At 38.2% G+C, this 22,551-nt stretch overlaps 1 protein-coding gene across 4 annotated transcripts in view; it reads right to left on the bottom strand.

Moving 5' to 3' along the window:
* CDK19 (cyclin dependent kinase 19) overlaps nt 1–22,551 on the bottom strand; it is a 168,528-nt gene that overhangs the window by 131,511 nt on the left and 14,466 nt on the right. Inside the window, exon 1 of one of the 4 annotated variants that reach the window (XM_032338805.1) lies at nt 8,990–9,130. The exons of the other annotated variants lie outside the window; for them this stretch is intronic. The gene's annotated coding sequence lies outside the window, so the exon portion shown is untranslated. Of the gene's footprint in view, nt 1–8,989; nt 9,131–22,551 lie in introns of those variants that run through there. 4 annotated transcript variants of the gene reach the window in all.

The following is a 22,551-nucleotide window of genomic DNA, read 5'->3' as shown; positions in this document are numbered from 1 at the left end:
GGGACCTAGCAGGAAATAGTCACGATTCAGGATCCACTTCTTTGACAGATCCCTATTTCCCTGGTTAGGGATAAATGTAATGAGGCTATGATCAAGAACTTCTTCATTCTTAAAATTATTGCAAAATCTGCTGCTAAAGTAATAGCTGCTCCCCGACCCCCCCCAAAAAAAAAATCCTTAGACTTTCTAGTCAAAGTTGTTCTTGGTAACAGGATAGTTCTTGGCTATCTTTTAGCTGAGCAAGGAGCTCAGGAGTTTGTTAAAGCCAACACCAGCAGTTACACCGGGATTAACATTTCTGGGGAAGTTGAAACATCACTACTAAGATCACTCAGCAGGCCACTTGCCCAAAAAAGGTGACTCCTACAGGAGGTCTTTCTTTGACCTACATGATTTTGACTTGTTTGGGTCTTGGGGACCATGGCTTTGAAATGTCCTCCAAACACTGGAAATTATCCTGTTTACAGTAATCATAATACTCCCTGGCAAACTGTATTCTCACAAAGGCTCTAAGTTAAACGACTGTTTGCAGCCACTAATCACCAAGCAAACGATCTCCTCAGAAAAGGAACAAAGAGAATGACTGACTTAAAAACTGCAAACCTTAACTTGTTACTTGTGCATATCACAGAGATTAAGGAAAAAAACATCATGACCTATGAATACCACACAAAAAAACTGCAACAACTGTGGGAACTTTCCAGAGCAGTAACCAAGAGTGCTACTCATGCCTTAAATTATGAACACATCTCTCAGTTAAATCACGAGTGTGATCTCTAGGTGACAACTGTTAAAAAGAAAATCAAGGGTGGGGGAGGGGGGAATCCTGGGTGGCCAAGTCAATTAAGTGGCTGAGTCTTGATTTTGGCTTAGGTCATGATCTCAGGGTCATGAGATGGAGGGCTGCCTCAGGCTCTGTGCTCAACAGGGAGTCTGCTTGAAGATTTCTCTCCCTCTGCCCCTTTCCCCTTCCCCACACATATGTGTATGCCCTCTTGCTCCCTAGCTTGCTCGCGCGCTCTCTCTCTCTCTCACCCACTCTCTCTCCAAAATAAATAAATCTTAAAAAAAAAAAAAAAAAAGAAAGAAAAGAAAAGAAAAAAGAAAATCACAGGCCCCCAAATGGCATCACTTTGTTTAAGGTCCCCATGTCAGTAAACCAGGGCTTAAAACCAGATCTAGTTGTAGTCTCAACCTCCGGTGTCTTTTTTTTTTTTTTTAAGATTCTATTTATTCATTTATTTGGGAGAAAGAGAGCGAGCAGGGGGAGGGGCAGGAAGAGGCAGACTCCACACTGAGCACAGAGCCCAACAAGGGGCTCAATCCCAGGATCCTGAGATCATGACCTGAGCTAACCAACTGGACCACCCAGGAGCCCCTCAATCTCTAGTGTCTTAACTAGTCCATTATAAATTTTCTGACCAGCACCAATGAGGTAATACGTGCCATGGGCCTTCTCTATCCCCCAAATGAAGATGAGGTAATCTGTATAATATGCCCCAGCCCATTCCCTTAAGGGCATGTTATCTTGCCTGAAACTGTCCTTTCTTCTCTTTTCCTTATAACTTCCTTGCCCCACACTCTTTCCTATAAAAACTTTCCATCTTGGGGCGCCTGGGTGGCTCAGTGGATTAAGCCGCTGCCTTCGGCTCAGGTCATGATCTCAGGGTCCTGGGATCGAGTCCCGCATCGGGCTCTCTGCTCAGCAGGGAGCCTGCTTCCCCCTCTCTCTCTCTCTCTGCCTGCCTCTCTGTCTACTGTGATCTCTCTCTGTCAAATAAATAAATAAAATCTTAAAAAAAAAAAAAAAAAAAAAAACTTTCCATCTTGTTCTACTCCTTAGAGCACCTCTCCACTTGCTAGATGGAATGCTGCCTGATTCATGAATCATTTAATAAAGCCAATTAGATCTTCCATTTTTTTTTCTGACACATGCTACAACATAGATTAACCTTAAGAACATACTAGATGACACAGTAAGTCACAAAAGGACAAATACTATGTTATTCTACTTCTATTGAGGCACCTGGAGTAGTAGGCAAATTCATAAAGACAGAAAGTAGGATGGTGGTTGCCAGAGCTAGGGGAAGGGGAGAAATGAGTTAAAGGTACAGGGTTTCAGTTTTACAAGATGAAGAGTTCTGTGAAGGATGGTAGTGATGGCACACAAAAATATGAATGTACTTCATGACACTCTACACTTAAAAATGATTAAGATGGGGGTGTCTGCGGGGGGTCAAGTTGGTTAAGAGTCAGACTCTTAGTTTCAACACAGGTCATGATCTCAAGGTCGTAAGACTGAGCTCCACACTGGGCTCCATACTCAGCCCAGAATCTGCTTAATATTCTCTCTCCCTCTTCCTCTGCCCCTCTACCTGAGGGAGAGAACCTCAAGCAGACTCCACACTGAGTGCACAGCCCCACAAGGGGCTCAATCTCATGACCCTGAGATCATAATTTCTTTTTTTTTTTTTAAGATTTTTATTTATTTATTTGACAGACAGAGACCACAAGCAGGCAGAGAGGCAGGCAGAGAGAGAGAGAAGAGGAAACAAGGATCCCTGTTGGCAGAGAGCCCAATGTGGGGCTCGATCCCAGGACCCTGAGATCATGACCTGAGCCAAAGGGAGAGGCTCAACCCACTGAGCCACCCAGGCGCCCCCATAATTTCTATTGATGCCATTTTTCTCAGTGTGCATCCTCTTTAGCACCAAAATACTTAATTTTATGAAAAGCTTAGTTGGAAAGAATCTCTTTAAGGGTTAAAATAATTTAAGCATAATTTTTGCTCCCAGAACTTGAACAGAATGGTATCAAAATAATGGCTTCAGGAGAACCTGGGTGGCTCAGTCAGTTAAGCGTCTGCCTTCAGCTCAGGTCATGATCCAGGGTCCTGTCCTGGATCGTGGGATCGTGTCCAGCATCAGGTTCCCTCCTCAGTGGGGAGTCTGCTTCTCCCTCTCCATCTGTATGCTCACATTCTCTCTCTCTCTCTCTCTCAAATAAATAAATCTTTAAAAAGCAATAATAATAAGGGCTTCAATCTTCTAGTTTTCCCAGAATACATTCTCTATTTAGTTACCAAACACATTCTTACATTTCTAGACTAGCAATTAACTCTCTTCTGTAAGATACTGCAAGTATTACTACTTAGCTCTTGTACTAAACTGGTCTCCCCAGCTCCATTCTCAATCCTCTTTGTGGCAGATACTGCTGGCTGTCTCTATACCCACTCTCTCTCTTCTCAGTAACAGACCCCAGCTTTATTCTGGGTCGCATGCCCCCAGGTAAAAGTGCCCCCTTTCCGGGCTTCCCAGCTGCTACAACTTGTCAATGAGCTGGAAGTAGAAGTCATGAATGTGACTTCCAGGAAAGTTACTTGAAGGGAAGTGACTTAATGGGAGTGTGTCCGTTACTGGGACATGATGGATAGCAATCCGGCGGTGATTTTGTACCACAAGGTAATGGAAGAAATGCCAAAGGACAGTGAAGCAAACAGGAAGAACCCAGTCCTTGATGATCCCAGCTTCATCTTACAAACAACGACTTGTAGCCTTCGCGTACCACCCGGCCTTTGCATAAGCTGCTTGTGATGTCCTTTTCCTCAATCTTTTTCCACCTGTTCTTCAAGTCTCAGCTCTTCCAAAAAGTCTGCCTGCTGCACCTGCCACTGACACAGGCGCAGACAACACTTTCATGCACCAGCTATGAACAGACAGTCTTCCTTTTCTGTGTTCGCCTTCTCTATGCAGGTTCTGTAGAATTTTTCAGTGATAATGTAACATTGGTTTTTTTATCTGCCTTCATCCCTGAGGTCCAAGTCCCTGAGGACAGAAACCATCAGTAATTCTTTGGCTTTCCATAGCCCTTAACACAGCGTCTAGAGTACACAGAAGTACTCAGTAAATGTAGGGTGAATGAATGAAGTTCAGAGAAACAGTCATTCGCGAGGCCTTTAAAATTTTAATATCCTCAAACTTTTTTTTTTTTTTTTTTTTGGTGGGCAAGTAAGCAAAGTTTACTGAGCGGCAGTACAAGCTCCAGAAGAGGGAGGGGGACCCACAAGGGTTGCCCATCCTCAAACATTTAAAAGCACACTGTTGCCTTCATTTCAAATTACAAAAATTCTGATATCATGGAATATATCAGAAGACATTAGGATTTTTTGCCAGTTGGTAACAGTGTACTTAATTTCCTACCTATAAAATATCATTTCTCTTCCAAAACAATACAAGTATCTTGAGTGAAAAAGTGAATCTACACAAGTAAACAACTTGCGAGGTGTTCAAGAGAAAAAAAGCAATAGAGAACATTTTCTCTCTTTGCAAGATATCCTTCTAACACATATTGAGGACTATTTATGTGCCAAGCATTATACTAGGCAGTTACAGAACAGAATAATGAGCTCTTTGAAAGAGAAAAAGCCCCCAAAACTGTGAGTGGATCTATCCCCATCTCCACGCAATGAGAAGGCTTAACGGAGATGGCCTTTAGAATTTTATTTTTAGAAGAGAGACTTTAGTTTTCCACTTTTTTATGAACTCGAGTTTGTTTTTAGGTAAGACAGAAGGAGCCAGCGTCTTTCAGCGCCCACTATGCAGCACTGTACCAGGTTCCAAACATACATAATTTCAACTAAGCTTCACAAAAGTTCCTTGAGATGGTTCTTCACCTCCTTTTAAAGGCTAAGTATTACATGATCTGTGAAAGTTAAACAGCTAGGATCTGAACTCAGAAATGTGTACCTCTAACAACAGTTGTCCATTACATGCTCGCTCTTAAACTCTTAGATATGAAATATAGGAGCCAAGAGAAAGTTACCAATAAATAACTCACCAGTTAACTAAGTTTTCATATGCTTCATCACTATTTACAACATTTTGGTTGGGTGCAAGAAAGCAGATTTTATTTATTTATTTGACAGAGATCACAAGTAGGCAGAGAGGCAGGCAGGGGGGAGAGGGGGTGGAGAAGCAGGCTCCCCGCTGAGCAGAGCCCCATGCCGGGCTCGATCCCAGGACCCTGGTATCATGACCTGAGCCGAAGGCAGAGGCTTTAACTCACAGAGCCACCCAGGCACCCCAGGAAGCCACTTTTTAAATGATGGGAAAAAAACTAACTTTGAAGAATGCCTAGCTGGCTCAGTGAGGAGTGCATACAACTCCTGATCTTGGAGCTGTGAGTTCAGGCCCCACACTGGGCTGGACCCAAATAAATACAGATAGACAGATAGATAAAACGACTGATAGAACCAAATCTATTTCCAACCTCCATCCCAAGTGTTTACACCAGCTGTCCTATATTACTTATTGCTGTTTCTTCTTATCATAATTTTATTCGTTTTTCTTCTTCTGTGTAGAATACAGAGATGTAACAATAATTTTGATTCTGTTCCTAATAGTCAAATTGCCTCCCACTGGTAGTTATGATAACGTCTGTAATCTAAGAAGAATAAATTCTCATTTATCTCATTCTGTACACGCTATTCCCATTGTAGCCTACAGTTCCACAGCTATACCAAGACACTAAAATCTTTTCTTCGAATCAAGGAAACTGATGTTTTTAAAAGGATAAAATAATCTGATGCTTTGTATCCACAGCCCACGAGATGATATTCGAGGAAGACAATGCAGAGTACTACATGTGGGAAGGGGATGGAGGAGTAAAGAAAAACAAAGCAAGGACCCTAGATAAATTCGCAGCATAATTTTTCAGAGTACAAGACCTTATCTGAAGTATTATAAATTTTCTTATCAAGTAAAAGCATAATAAAGTTAAACTTGAAAACAATGGGAATATCCACATTACTTTCCCTCCTCCTTTTAGCATGAAAATTCCAAAGTTGGCCACTTCTTTAAAAACACATAATTGGGGGGGAGGGGAAAGGGAGAGGGGGGTGGGGTTATGGACATGGTGGGGGGGGGGGTGTGTGCTATGGTGAGTGCTGTGAAGTGTGTAAACCTGGCGATTCACAGACCTGTACCTGAGGGGCTAATAATACATTATGTGTTTATAAAAAATAAATTAATTAATTAAAAAACACATTATTGGCTTTGCCTTCCTTCAGTTTCTTCTACCACATAACAAGTACCAACAATCAAATGGAAATTAGACACTATGTAAACTCTTCTCCTGATTATAAATTACATGAAATTCTCTTTCAAATCATATAAAATACAGAAACAAAGCCCAGATTTATAAAAATACAAACCAAACACATGGGAAAAAATCAGAATGTTCTTTCATTTCATTGTGTAATTGGGTCAAATGAAAGCAGCAAACAGCACTATCCAATACAGACTTCTACCCAGAGAAAAAGATAGGGAGGGTGCCTGGGTGGCTCAGTTGGTTAAATGTCTGCCTTCAGCTCAAGGTCATGATCCCGGGGTCCTAAGATCGAGTTCCAGGGCAAGCTCTTTGCTCAGTGGGGAGCCTGCTCTCCCTCTGCCTCTGCCATTCTCTCTCTCTCTGTCTCTCATGAATAAACAAATAAAATCTTTAAAAAAAAAAAAACTTTTTAAAGAAAAAGCTAAGTAAAGAGGAACAGGGATAAAGACAGTTCAATAGGTTACAATGGTTGAAGAGCAAATCTAAGGATGTTCATACTTTTTTGTGCCACATTATACCATCTCGGTTCTATTAAAAAGAACAAAACTATAATGTTCTTAGCTGTAATAATGATATTATGGTTATGCAGCAGAATGTGCTTATATGTGGGAAAGGGATGTTAAAATATAAAAGGCTACAGTGCCATGTTTAATCCCATCTGAAAAAGCAAGAGAGGGTAACATTAATGACCTAAGTCTTTCTCACCCAGGAACAAATGACTTAGCTCCATAAACCCTGCCCACCATTAACCAACCAATCACCTTTTAGTTAACTGGATACAGAGGATCCTTCACTGTGTCCCAGAACTCAGAGTCCATGCTAACACTGCATTACTGTGAAGATGCCAGTGGGCCAAAGTTTCACATCATGAATTCTATAGCCTTGTTTCCAATGAGGAGAAACAGAACAGAATCTGGTGAAAGCAAGATCCTACTCAGAGACCTGGAGAGCCCTTAATTAGGAGTCAAAGAACCTCTGCCAGTAACTTGCCCAAGCGTCCCCTTTACCCCAGTCCAATCCCAGTTCCTCAAAATAAAAATTTAAAGACTGCAACAAGAACTTTGTGAAATGTAAAAATTATGCCTCAGTTACACACCAACAGAGAAGCTGCAAACCTTAAGTAATTCAAGAGAGGAACAAACAGTAAGACAAAAGGGCAAACTATAATATATAATAGCTCTTATCTGTCCAAAATAGAATTGAATTCTTATGTCTACCCTCCCCTTCTAAATAAGCCTGGAAACACAGGATAAAAATAAGAACAAAGGACACACTTTCCACTAGAATGATGCCATTGGCAAAACTGCTATTATTCCTTTTACGCCCCCTTCAAATGATCCCACAATTTGGTCCCAAGTTCTCACACTTCTGGTCCTCTCCGCCATCCATACCAGTGCAAAACTCATCATGAAATTCCTCACCATCAGTCTACACACCTAACTCTTGGCAGTGGAGATCTCTCAGGAATGCCTACGTTTTATATTGTCTGCACTTTACAAGTATGTTTCCTTTTACGATCAGAAAAAAAAATTACTATTTCCATTTGGGGGAACTACGACAATCTATTCCCTCTGGAATCTATTACTCCATGTCTCCATCAGGTTAAAGGCCAAGTTCTGAAGCCAGGCACACGATGATCATGCCACGATCATTGACTTAACTTTGAAGTGGTTCAGAAATACATAAACACATTTACAGAGAAAGCAAATACAGTAATCTGTTTAACTGTTTAATCTGGATCTGGGGATGGCAAACTACAGCCCAGGCCAAATCCTGCTGTGCCTATTCCTGTAAATAAAGTTCTGTTGAACACTGCCATGTCCATTCCTTCACCCGTTGTTTTGGAGACTGGATGGTCTCCAAAATCTAAAGTATTTGCTGGCCCTTTACAGGAAAAAAAAAAAAAATTGCTAACTCCTGACTAGACAGTGGACATACAGGTGATCATAACAGGACTAAGTCTTTAATAAAATTCCATGTATGTTGGGGCACCTGGGTGGCTCAGTCGGTCAAGTGTTTGCCTTCGGCTCAAGTTATGACCCCAGGATCCTGGGGTCAAGCACTACACTGGGCTCCCTGCTCAGAGAGGAGCCTGCTTCTCCCTCTCCCTCTGGCTATTGTTCCCTCTGCTTGTTCTTCTCTCTCACTGTCAAATAAATAGATAAAATCTTTTTTAAAAAATTTCCCTGTATGTTTGAAAGTTTTTATAATCAAAAGTCGGAAATATATACAACTTTATACATGAGTCTTTTGATTTCTCAAGAAAACAGATGAATACAGAAAGAGATCTTTGAGACAGAGAGCTTGGACACAACCATAATAGTGGTATGATACTGCAAAGAGTTATTATGCAGGTTTTAGTGCAAAAGGGAGAACTTTTTAAAACAGCATTTGATGATACCTATTTCCAAACACAGCTACCCTAGTAGAGATTTATGCTACAGAAATACACAAGTATGAAAAGATGAATAGTGATAGCACAGCTTGTCATCCTTCAGAGCCTGTTGCAAGCACTCCACGTGTCACGCAGTCCTCAGACAGTTAACTTGCCCAAGTCAAACACCTAAAAACTGGTACAGATGGGATTATGAATCCAGATAATAGAACTTCAAAGTCCGATCTTAATTGCCAAACACACTGCCTTTTGAAAAAAGTATGAGGAGAAAATGAATGCGAAATACCCAAAAGATGAATACAACAGTGAATTCACAAATGAAGATGTTAAAACTCCCTGGTAATAAAATAATAATAATAATATCAATAAAGGTAAAATATCATCTGCATAGGAATTTAGGTTAGTGGGCAAAAGCCAATGTGGGCAAGGACAAAAATAAAGAGAGAGGACTGAGCCCTTTTGATGGTACAAATTGGCTCAACCTACCTGGAGAAAGAATGTGACGATACAGTCCTAAATTTGAAACAGGCATACCATGTGATCCAACAATTCTGCTTCTAAGAATTTACTTGGATAATCAGACAAGTGGGCAAACAAATTATGCATTATTCAGTAAAAAAAAAAAACTAGAAACCACCTAAATATTCATAAATAGGGGATCAATCATATTAAAACATTGCCAATGAAATACAATAAAACAAGATGATTATACAGATCTATGTTCCTATAGATGTATAGAAAGATAACCTCATAAAGCATTTAGATTAAAAAAATAAGATTAGGGGCGCTTGGCTAGCTCAGTCCATAGAGCATGTGACTCTTGATCTCAGGGTTGTGAGCTTAAACCCTATACTGGGTGTAGAGATTACTAAAAAATAAAATCTTTTTTAAAAAAAGATTAAAATTACATATGTAAAATGATCTTACATTTATAAATTATTTTTCTAAAGGCAAAATTTGTGTTTGTGTACATACCACAAATGGATAAAAAGATATCAGAAAGAAAATGCACCAAAACACTAAGTAATTATCACATAATGGTGGAATTTTGAGTGTTTCTTACTTTCTCCCTTATAGCTTTCTTTACTATCTAATTACTTTTACAGATTGTGTACTTTTATAATTATTTTAAAAACCATAGTCAATTGCTTTTTACAGCTCAATAATCACCATCTCCTTATTAATAACACACGTATAACCATTTCCTTGTTTAGAGTATGCAGTGTATATTTAAGTAATAAATTAAGAAAAAAAAGAAATTCAGAACAGTTTGTTCTTAAGGACTTCATGATGACCTAGAAATAAAAAGATACTAAAGAACCAATGATCATCAAAATTTCATGTTAAAAAAAATTAATGGCAACAGCATTAACCCATATATTATTTATAGTATAAAAGCATCACCTTCGTTAATCCTCACAATTCATAAGGAAAAGACACTGTCCTACAGATTTTTATTTTCAGACCCTAATCCTTTCCAGTTCCTCCCAAGGTATTAAAAAACTTTTTATACACATTTAGAATTTATCTAGCCCACACAGGAACTGAAATCTCCTCCAGACCTCTGAGTTCATTTCCTCTTTCACCTCCATACAATGTATTTACCACTCATCTTACTAAACTAAAAACCACTTCTCCGTCTGGCTTACTCTTTGGTCTTCAAAATTCAGTTATCATGGGATTTCCCCATACTGGGAGGGTTTCTCAAGCACCCAAACCCTCATGGATCAGTTCAGTGTCCCTCCTTGTAAACCCCACAGCATTCCATACATAGCTATATAAAACAATTCATAGCCTTGTACTGTAATCTAGTTTATTTTTTTCTCTAGATCGTAAGGAAAGGAACTACGTCTTTTATTCTCACACTACTAATTCCTAAATAGGGTTTTTCAGTCAGTGCCAAATAAATAAGTGAATAGTACTGCTAATTATGCCATATATGTCTAATTTAGCCAAATACACTGTAGTCCTATAAGGCTGGAACCTTGTCACAGGTCCCCTACACTGAAATAAAGAAAACACTGCCAGACCTACATGTAAGAGCTGAAACTACAAAATTCTTAGAAGAGAACAAAGGAGTAAATCTTTGCAACCTTAGATCAGGCAGGAGTTTTCTATTACAAGCGACAACAAAAGACATAAACTGGACATTATCAAAATTAGAAAATTTTATGCTTCAAAGGACACCATCAAGAAAGTGAAAAAACAATCCAAAATGAGAGAAAATATTTACAAATCATAACTCACACAAGATCCTAGTATCCAGAATGTATAAATAACTCTTATACCCAACAACAGTAACAAAAAAGAATAAAAAGAAAACCCAATGAAAATATGAGCAAGGGAGTTGAATAGACATTTCTCCAAAGAATATACACAAATAACCAAAAAGCACAAGAAGATATTCCACATCATTAATTATTAGGAAAATCAAAACAAAACCACAATGAAATGACAGTTCACACCGACTAAGGATGACTAAAACCAAAAAGACAGACAAGGGGCACCTGGGCGGCTCAGGTGGTTAAACGTCTAACTCTTGATTTCAGCTCAGATCATGATCTCGGGTTATGAGACTGAGCCCCCGGGTTGACCTCTGTACTCAGTGGGGAGTCTGCTTTAAATTTTCTCTCCCCCTCTCTAAAATAAATAAATAAATAGATAGATAGATAGGTAGGTAGATAGATATCGCTCTTAATTAAATAAAAATAAAAAATAAAAGAATGATGTACAGTTGACCATAGAACACAGGTTTAAACTACATGGGTTCATTTATAGGCATATTTTTTTTCAATGAATATATGTATAGTACTGAAAATGTATTTTTACAGTTTTCTTAGTAACATTTTCTTTTCTCTACCTTGTTATAAGATTACCATATATAAAAAATACAAAATATGTGCTAATCAACTGTTTATGTTACCATACAGCTACAGGTCAACAGTAGGCTATTCGTGGTCCAGTCTTAAAGGAATCAAAAGTTATATGCAGATTTTCATATGCATGGGGATTGGTGTACCTAACCTGGCATTGTTCAAGGGTCAGCTGTATTCATACATTGGACAGCATGAGTGAACTTTGAAAATACTATGCTAAGTGCAAGAAGCCAGACACAAACCAGGTATAGTAGGATTTCATTTTTATGAAATATCCGTAATAGACAAATCCAAAGAGCCAGAAAGTAAAACAGTGTTCCTAGGAGCTAGGAGAATGGAGAAATAGAGAGTGACTGCTAATGGGTACAGGTTTCTTTCTTTTTTTTTTTTTTTTTAAAGATTTTATTTATTTATCTGACAGAGATCACAAGTAGACAGAGAGGCAGGCAGAGAGAGAGGAGGAAGCAGGCTCCCTGCTGAGCAGAGAGCCCGATGTGGGGCTCAATCCCAGGACCCTATATGCCTATAAATGACCTGAGCCGAAGGCAGAGGCTTTAACCCACTGAGCCACCCAGGCGCCCCTGGGTACAGGTTTCTTATGGAATGATGAAATGTTCTAAAATTAGATAGTGGTAATGACTACACAATTCAGTGAATATACTAAAACCACTAAATTGTTAAAAAAAAAAAAAAAGCCTCTGCTAAGGTAGACCTAAATAAATATTTCACTGATGAAAATGGCAGTACTTATAAATCAGTATCTTAGGAAGTTTATAGAAAAGTACAACCCAAAAAATTTACCTTCTTTAGTCTCTTCATTAAAGATTATTGATGCTCCATAAGCAAACAGTTCTCATTACCTTTATATTAGACTTTTTCAGATAAGAATGTTGGGGTAGGAATTAGAAAATAACAGAAATATACCAGACACTGAAATATACCATGTGATCTTAAGGGAAGCATTAATATTTCTGGACTTCTTTTAAGGCAAGTGATTTGAACAAGATGTAAGATCCCACGAAGTGCTAAACACTTGTGTTTTTACTGCGAGCAATAAGTACATCCAGGAAGAAAATAATTTTTTTAAGATTTTATTTATTTAGAGAGACGGGGGCGGGGGGGGGCATGTGCAAGCAGGGTTGTGCGATCAAGCCCCATGCGGGTGTTCCATGCTCCGCATGGAGTCTGCTTGTCCCCGTCCCTCTGCTCCTCTTCCTGCTAGCGCTCACTCGCTTTTTCAAATAAATAAATAAAATCTTTAAAAATATAAAAATGAAAAATAAAATAATCTAATAAATAAGGTTCTCCTGTTTTATATGTTTTATTTTGAAGGATTAAAGTAAAATAGCCCATCAAAGAACCATTTCTCTTTTCTAAAACAATAAAGTTTATAACAACTCATTGTAAATGGGGAGGAAAATTCTAGCTCCCTACTAATCCTAACAAGATTAATCCTTTTCTCAAAACTAAGGTGACTATAATTTTTACTCAGTACCTACCTATTTGCTAATTTAATCTGAAGGGAAATTTAGCATGGAAATCCCCTTAATATATCTGGAGAATAATTAAACCAATACATGTTAGGGATTTTTATACATTATGGTTTAATTACCCCTCACAGCAACCAAATGAGAGAGAAATTTATTGTCATACAAAATTTAACAGGTAGGGAAATTAAGGTTCAGAGTTATTACCAAAACCTCAAAGCTAGAGAGTACTAGCTCAAACTTGAGGAGTTCTAGTTTCAGTTCAGTGAGAAGGGACATTCAAGAAGTTATTTAAGAAGGAATAAGCTGGGGCACCTGGGTGGCTCAGTGGGTTAAGCCTCTGCCTTCAGCTCAGGTCATGATCTCAGGGTCCTGGGATAGAGCCCTCCATCGGGGTCTCTCTGTTTGCTTCTCTGCCTGCTTGTGATCTCTCTCTCTGTCAAATAAATAAATAAAATCTTTAAAAAAAAAAAAAAAAAAAGGAAGAAAGAAAAGAAGGAATAAGCTTTATTTAAATCATTTGGACTCAGAAGTACTTTGTTTATTCAAATACCTTTGTAATGGAAAATGTTTTTCTGATAAAAGTACTGAATTTATAACCCCAATAAACTAAACAAAGAAGTTTAGTTGGCAAGAGCAAAGATCACATGTAAAATTTAGTATTACTAAATTCTGTTCTCATTTAAGTCCCAAATTTCTCTGTTGTGTGTAGCCATAATGTCATATGGCTCTACTTAAAAGCCCATCTTTATCCACCTAATTTTATTTTTTTTTAATGATTTTATTTAATTATTTGAGAGAGAGAGCATGAGAGGAGAGAAGTCAGCGGGAGAAGCAGACTCCCTGCCAAGCAGGGAGTCCGATGCGGGACTTGATCGCAGGACTCCAGGACCATGACCAGAGCGGAAGGCACTCGCCCAGCCACTGAGCCACCCAGGCGCCCCAATCCACCTAATTTTAAAGCTTTATATGGACTTGAGGGTATACAAAATTTGTTTTGGTTAATTATGGAAAATCTTTATATAGTGTGGGAGACAGTGACAGTTCACAAATTAATCATTAAGTACTTGGGTGATAGCTAAGCTTTGTTAAAAACAACAGGCTCAAATGGAATCACTTATTCTAAGCTGCCTATCACCCAACCTAGCTCTATTTAATTAGTTTAGGCTCTCCCAGAAATGGAAACTTGAACCAGTCAAGAATCTCTATTCAGCATTAGTTAGAGATAATCTGCCTGATAGACCCTCCCATGCCCTAAAGGAAAGTAACCTTGCCAAAACCAATCTGCTTTTTCGTCTACTAGAAATTTCTTGTTCCCTCTCCATTCAGCCTCTAAAAGTCTTCATTTTGTACAGCTCCTAAGAGCTCCTTTCTATCTGCTAGATTGGATGCAGCCCAATTCATGAGTTGTTGAATATAGCCAATAAGATCTTTCAAATATATTTGGTTGAATTTTGTTTTTTAACAGTTACAAATGAATTCAAAGGTTTCTTTCTCCTTCACCACCTCAAAGTGAACTCTTCCACAATGTGTCACAGATTATTATCAACTAGTTTCCCAAAAGCCACTCACAGTCTGCTTTTCCTTTGCCTTCTGCTATGCTAGAGAAGGCACTTGCTTACCACTTGGTTGGCACAGCCCCTTTTGTCTCTCAGCTTTTGCCTCTTCCCCTTGCTTCCTGCCTAGAACCTGGAATCAGTATCTGGAGATTCAAAACCATTTGACCATGTGTACAAAAACCACAAAACAAAGGGAAGGAGGCGGATCTCTTGTAATATTATTGGCTAGCTGCACCAACACAGATCTCTTGTAATATTATTGGCTAGCTGCACCAACACAGTACTCTCTAACTCTGGGCTTTTTGATACAAAAGAAAATAAATGCCTTACTTGTTTAAGTCCATTATTGATTGGTTTTTCTGTCACATGAAGCAACAATTGACACAAAACACACCTTAGCATGTGTTCTTTCCAGAATGTAAAACACGGCTAGATCTACCCCTCTTTCCAGCAGTTTGAAACTTTTTTTAATGCTTTTTGACCATTTCTATATGTAAAACACATCATACAGTTTTCTTCAACACACAAGTAGGAAAAATGTGGATGCTAAGATTATATAAATACATAGTTTTCCAAGGGGAGAAAAATGCTTTTCATATGTCAAAAATATTTATTAACTATAAACTGGATAAACACTGGTGACACAGACAGAAGATGAACTACAATACCTAAGAAGCTAAAGAGAGATGTAAATTGTACAACTGACCAGACCTTTATCTGAGTTTCAGGAAAAGTATATAGAAAAATAGCTCTAATTCCTATCAGGCTAAGACAGAAATGATTGCACCTATCAAACTGTGATAATGAACATTCAAAGCATGAAAAGTATTTGAGTTGGCTCAGAACATGGAAGAATAGGAGGATCCTAAGCTCCCCTAGTGCCACAGACACAACCAGGTAACCCCAACACCAGCTTCAATAACCCAGAAAAACAACTAGAAGACTTGCAGAACAAACTCCACAACTAAAACTGGGGAAGAGGCCACATCAAAGAACATAGGAAGGGCGAAGACACAGTCTGGGAGCAAAACAGACCTTGGTCATCCTTGATGGGGAGACAGATGGTGGCATGGAGAGAGGCATAAAAATAAGGCTTTCACACTAATGAGGAGGACAAATCCCCATATTTGCCTTCGAAAGCAAGAAGGGCCAAATTTCATTAGTTCTTAACAACAGTAGAACTTAAAGCCTGGAATTTTAAAATCTATGGGCTCCACTTTCGCAGAGCCTGGATGATGTGAGGAAGCAGAGTCCCCACCCATAAAGAGACAGCAGACAAACAACCCATGCAGATACAGTATAAAACCAGTAATTTGAAAACTGCCAGGGGCAGGCAGACAGGAGAGTGATTTGCTCATCTCAGAGCATGGCCTAGAGAGATAGGAATCACAGGGAGTCCTCTCCAGGAACAAAGGAGCCGGCATATGCTATTTCCCTCCCCCACCCCAAAGCATAAACAGCCACCATGGGAACTAGCACAGTGCGGACACTCACTACTTACCTTGCTTACACCAAGCCTTGGCCCCCTGCACATTAGTGGATCCACCAGTCTCAGGCATGCTCCCCTCACTCCTGGTGCTGTGTGCCCCTCCCCAAGAAAACCAGCACAAATTACACCATCATTCCCTCTCCTGACCGTGGTGGACCATTGTAGGACCTCAGTTCTGGTTTCACCAGCACACTACCACACACCTTGTTAAAACACACCCCACCCATGCTAGGGACCAAACACTGCCCCCGATAGGCAAAGAGAGGCTCTGCAGACAACTGAACTGAAGGGAAAAGAGTCCCAGATTCAACAGCAAAGCACACACAACACACATAGGAGATATTCCTTGAAGTGCTAGGCCCTGGGGAACAGGGGACACCGCACTGCAGGGCACTAAAGGACCTCTTTTTCATAAAGCTATTATCATTAAGAGCAAGAAAAGTAGCTGACTTTCCTAATACACAGAAACAGATGCAGAAAGTCAGACAAAATGAGGAGACAGAAAAATATTTCCCAAATGAAGCAACAGAACCAAACCACAACGAGATACCAAAGTGAAACAGATGTAAGTAATATGTCTGATAAGAGCATTTAAAGTAACAATCATAAAGATACACACTGGACCAGTGTGTGTGGAGTGGAGGACATCAGTGAGATCCTTTTACAGAGATTAAAAAAGAACCAATCACAGATAAAGAACACAAGAAATGAAATTAACAACCTGGAAGACAGAGTAATGGAAAGTAACCAAGCTGAACAAAGGATAGGGAAGAAAATTATGCAAATTGAGAATAGTCTTAAGGAACTCAGTGACTCCATCAAACATAGTAACATTGACATTATTGGGATCTCAGAAGAAGAGACAGAAAAGGAGGCAGAAAATTTATTTAAAGAAATAATAGCTAAAAACTTCCCTAATTGGGGGAAGGACACAGATATCCAGACACAGAAGGCACAGAGATCACCCAAAAATTAAACCAAAGAAGTCCATATCAAGACATATAGCAATTAAAATGGTCAAAAATAGCAATAGAGAAAATTTTTAAAGTAGCAAGAGAAAGGGGTGCCTGGGTGGCACAGGTGCTTGAGCATCTGACTCTTGCTTTTGGCTCCAGTTGTAGTCTTGGGTCATGAGATCGAGGCCAGCATCAAGATCTGTGCTCATCTGCTTGGGACTCTCTCTGCCTCGATCCCCCCTCCCCCTACTCTCTCTTGCTTTCATAAATAAATAAATAAATAAATCTTTAAAAAAAAAAAAAAGGCAAGAGAAAAGAAGACAGTTACACAAAAGGGAAACCACATAAAGCCATCAGCAGATTTTTCAGCAGAAACTTTGCAGGCCAGGAGAGAATGTCATGATATATTCAAAGTGCTGAAAGGGAAAAATCTGCACCCAGGAATACTCTATCCAGCAAGGCTATCATTCAGAATAGAAGGAAAGACAATGAGTTTCTCAGACAAACAAAAACTAAAGGAGTTTATGATCACTATGCCAGCTCTACAAGAAACATTAAAGATGACTCTTTGAATGGAAAGGAATGACCATAAGTGAGAGTATGAATAGTAAAAACACAAAAGCAGTAAAAATAAATATTTCTGTAAAAATCACTGAAGGGATTCATAAAGTAAAAGGACACAAGGGGCACCAGCATGGCTCAATCAGTAGATCATATGACTCTTGATCTTGGGATCATTTGTTCAAGCCCCCTGGTAGGCACAGAGTTTACTTAAAAAACAGCAAAAGAAGTATATAAAATACAATACCATATACCTAAAACATGATGGGAGGAGGAGTAAAGAATGGGTTTAAATTTAAGGAAACATCAGATTAGTATAGACTGCTAAATGCAGAAGATGTTGTATATAAACCTAATGGTAACCCCAAATCAAAAACCAGTAATAGACATGCAAAGAATAAAGAAAGGAATTCAAGTATATCACTAAGGAAAGCCAGCAAACTATGAAAGAGAGCAAGAGAAAAAAGAACCAGAGAAAATCTATAGAAACAACCACAAAATAGTAACAAAATGGCAACACATATCTATCAGTACTTTGTCAATAGACTAACCACTCCAATCAAAAGAAATAGGGTGAGGGAATGGATAAAAAAGCAAGAAACTTATTTCAGACTGAAAGACACCTGCAGATTGAAAGGGATGGAGAAACATTTATCATGCAAGTAGATATCAAAAGAAAGCCACGGTAGCAACATTAACATTGGACAAAATAGGCTTTAAAACAAAGACTGTAACACGAGACAAAGAAGGACACTATATAACACTAAAGACAACAATACAACAAGAGGATATAACAATTATAAATTTTTATGCACCCAACATGGGAGCAACCAAATACATAACACTGTTAATAACAAATAAAGGAAATAATCCATACTAATACAATAACAGCAGGGGATGTTAACACCCCATTTACTATGATGAACAGATTACCCAAACAGAAAATCAACAAGGAAACAGTGGCTTTGTACATGTGCTGCCAAAGCGAGAAAAGGAAACAGTGGCTTTGAATGACACACTGCACCAGATGGATTTAACAGACATATTCAGAACATCCCATCCTAAAACAGCAGAATACACATTCTTTTCAAATGCACATGGAACATTCTCCAGAATAGATAACATATTGGGCTGCAAAACAAGTCTCAACAAATTTTTAAAAAATCAAAGTCATACCATGCATCTTTCCTGATCACAATGTTATGAAAGTAGAAATCAACCAGAAGAAAAAATCTGGAAAAACAACAAATAACATGGAAGTTAAATAACATGCTACTACACAATGAATGGGTCAACCAAGAAATCAAAGAAGAAATCAAAATTTATATGGAAACAAATAAAAAATGATAACACAAGAGTCTAAAATCTTTGGGATACAACAAGTGGTTGCAAGTGGGTAGTTTACAGCAATACAGACCTACCTCAAAAAACAACAAAATCAAATAAACAACATAACCTTCACTTAAATGAGATACAAAAATAAGAACAAATAATTAATCTTTAACAAAGCAGGAATTGTATAATGGAAAAAGTCTCTTCAACAAATGGTTTTGGGAAAACTGGACAGCAACATGCAAAAGAATGAATCATTCTTTCACCATACACAAAAATAAACTCAAAATGGATTAGACCTAAATGTGAGACCTGAAACTATAAAAATCCTTGAACACAGGTAGTAATTTTTCTGACATCAGCTACAGGAACATTTTTCTAGCTCTGTTTCCTAAGGCAAGGAAAATAGCAAAAATAAACTACAAAACTAAAAATAAAAATTTTCTATACAGCAAAGGAAACAATCAACAAAACTAAAAACTAACCTACTGAACGGGAGAAGATATTTTCAAATACTATATCCAAAAAAGGGTTAGTATCCAAAGTATATAAAGAACGAATGTTACTCAATACACAAAATACAAATAACCTAATTAAGAAATGGGCAGAAGATATGAATAGAGGTTTCTACAAAGACATACAGATGGCCAACAGATACACAAAAAGATTTTCAACATCACTTATCAGAGAAATGCAAATCAAAACTAAAATGAGATAACACCTCACACCTGGCAGAAGGACTAAGAACAAAAATACAAGTAACAACAAGTGTCAGTGAGGCTGTGCAGAAAAAGGAACCCTCTTCCACTATTGGTGGGAATGCAAACTGGTGCAGCTACTCTGTAAAACAATATGGAGGTTCCTCAAAAAATTAAAAATAGAATCATCCTACAATCCAGTGATCACACTACTGTGTATTTACAAAAAAAATACAAAAACACTAATTCAAAGGGATACGTGCAACCTTATGTTTAGTGCAGCATTATTTACAATAGCCAAACTATGGAAGCAACTCAGGTGTCCATCAGTAGATAAATGGATAAAGAAGATGAGGTACACAGGCACACACATACACAGAGAGAGTATTATTCAGCCATAAAAAAGGATGAACTCTTGCCATTTGCAACAACGTGGGTAGAGCTAGGGAGTACAGTGCTAAGCAAAATAAGTCAATCAGAGAAAGACGAATACCATATTATCTTATCTTACTCATATGAGGAATTTAAGAAACAAAACAAACAAGCAAAGAAAAAAGAAAGACAAACCAAGAAACAGACTTTAAAGTTTTCATTTTAATTCCAGTTAGTTAACATATAGTGTTATATTAGTTTCAAGTGTACAATGTAGTGACTGAACAATTCCAGTGCTCATCACACTTCTTAATCCCCATCACCTATTGAAATAGATTCTTTTTTTTTTTTAAGATTTTATTTATTCATTTGACAGAGAGAGAGATCACAAGTAGGCAGAGAGGCAGGCAGAGAGAGAGGGAAGCAGGCTCCCCGCTGAGCAGAGAGCCCGATGCGGGGCTCGATCTCAGTACCCTGAGACCACGACCCGAGCCAGAGGCAGAGGCCTTAACCTACTGAGCCACCCAGGCGCTCCTATTGAAATAGATTCTTAACTACAGAGAACAACTGATGGTTCCCAGAGAAAAGGTATATAGGAGGATGGGGAAAATAGAAGATGGAGATTAAAGAGTACACTTATGATGAAAAAATAAAATGATTAAAAAAAAAAAAGAAAAAAGGGATGGCTCAGTTGGTTAAGCGGCTGCCTTCGGCTCAGGTCATGATCCCAGAGTCCTGGGATCAGGTCCCATATTGGGCTCCCTGCTGAGCAGGGAACCTCCTTCTCCTTCTGCCTCTGCCTACCACTCTGTCTCCCTGTGCTCACTCTCTCTGACAAATAAATAAATAAAATCTTAAAAAAAAAAAATCTTTAGAGTTACTGAAGATGAGAAAAGAAGGGCACATGTATACTGTATGTAATGGTGAATGAAACTAAATAGGAAAAGCAATTAGGAAATATCTATTAAGAGCCTTAAAATGATTAATATACTTTGACACAATGAATTTCTTTATAAGACTATTGTAAGAAAGAACCAGATATATGAACCAAAATTTACATACTAAAACATCTATTAGTCTTATCTGTAATATCAAAATACTGGAAAAAACTTAAATGTTCAATAATTAGAAAGAGTTAACTAAAGCATTACAAATCCACATGATAGAATATAGACATCAATTATAAATCAAGTTTTCAAAAGAAATTTAATAATATGGATAAACATTCTTTACATCTTAAATAAGAGGATCCCAAACAACTTAAACAATCTTAGTTATCTTACTAACTTGTTCATGACGCCTCTAGGTCAAGAGATACCTAATAATTCCAGAATGGAGGTTCCTCAAAAAGGTTAAAATATAACAACCATATGATCCAGAAATTCTATTTACTGGTATATAGCCAAAAGAAATCAATCACTATCTCAAAATTGAATTACTAAACACAGCAGCATTATTTACAATAGTCAAGACACATAGAAACAACCTGAGTATCCATGGGTAGATAAATAAAACATGGTATGTATATACAATGGAATATTTTTTATTCAGCCATAAAAAAAGAAAGAATCCTGCCATTTGTGACAATACGAATGGACCTTGAGAGTATCATGCCAAGTAAAATAAGTCTGAGTGGGGCATCTGGGTGGCTCAGTTGGTTAAGCGACTGCCTTTGGCTCAGGTTGTGATCCCACAGTGCCAGGATCAAGTCCCACAACAGGCTCCCTGCTTGGCAGGGAGTCTGCTTCTCCCTCTGACCTCTCTCCTCTCATGCTCTATCTCTCTCTCCCCCAAGTAAATAAATAAAATCTTTTTTAAAATAAAATAAGTCAGAGAAAGGCAAACAGTTTACCATCTCACTTAAATGTGGAAACTTTAAAAACTAAAATAGAAACAGAGAACATATTGGTGGTTACAGGAGTGGGAAGGTGGAGAGGAAAATTAAAAGCAGTCAAAAGGTATAAATTTCCGTGCTCGCTTCGGCAGCACATATACTAAAAAAGGTATAAATTTCCAGCTATGCGATAAATAAGTTGTAGGGATGTTATGTACAGCCTGATGACTATACTTAACAATACTGTATTGTATATTTGACAGCTAAGAGAGAAAATCTTAAGCGTTCTCATCACATGAAAAAAAATTGTAACTATGAAGTAGTGGATATTAACTAAACTTTAGATAATCATTTCACAACATATACATGTATCAAATCATTATGCTGTACAACTAAAATTAATACAGTGTTGTATGTCAATCACATCTCAATAAAACTGAGAGTGGGAAAGGAGAAACCCAGAATGAGAGAACTACTTTACACCCACTAGAATGGCTAACAAACAGAAAATAGCAAGTGTTGGTGAGGATGTGAAGAAATCAGAACCCTTATATACTATAGATGGGAATATTAAAATGGCACCGCTACTGCAGAAAACATCTGGCAGTTCCTCAAAAAGTTAAATATAGAATTACCATATGACCCAGCAATTACACTCCAAGAGAACTGAAAACATGCTAAAACAAAAACTTCAGGGGCACCTGGATGGCTCAAGTGGGTTAAGCCTCTGCCTTCTGCTCAGGTTATGATCTCAGAGTCCTGGGATCAAGCCCACATCAGGCTCCCTGCTCTCTCTCTGCCTGCCTCTCTGCTCCTTGTGATCTCTCCCTTTCTCTGAAATAAATATATAAAATCTTAAGGAAAAAAAAAAAAAAAACCTTCAC

The sequence above is a fragment of the Mustela erminea genome, chromosome 4 (genome assembly GCF_009829155.1).
Source record: "Mustela erminea isolate mMusErm1 chromosome 4, mMusErm1.Pri, whole genome shotgun sequence".
In the NCBI taxonomy this organism is placed as follows: domain Eukaryota; kingdom Metazoa; phylum Chordata; class Mammalia; order Carnivora; family Mustelidae; genus Mustela; species Mustela erminea.
This window is presented reverse-complemented; position numbering and strand designations above follow the sequence as displayed.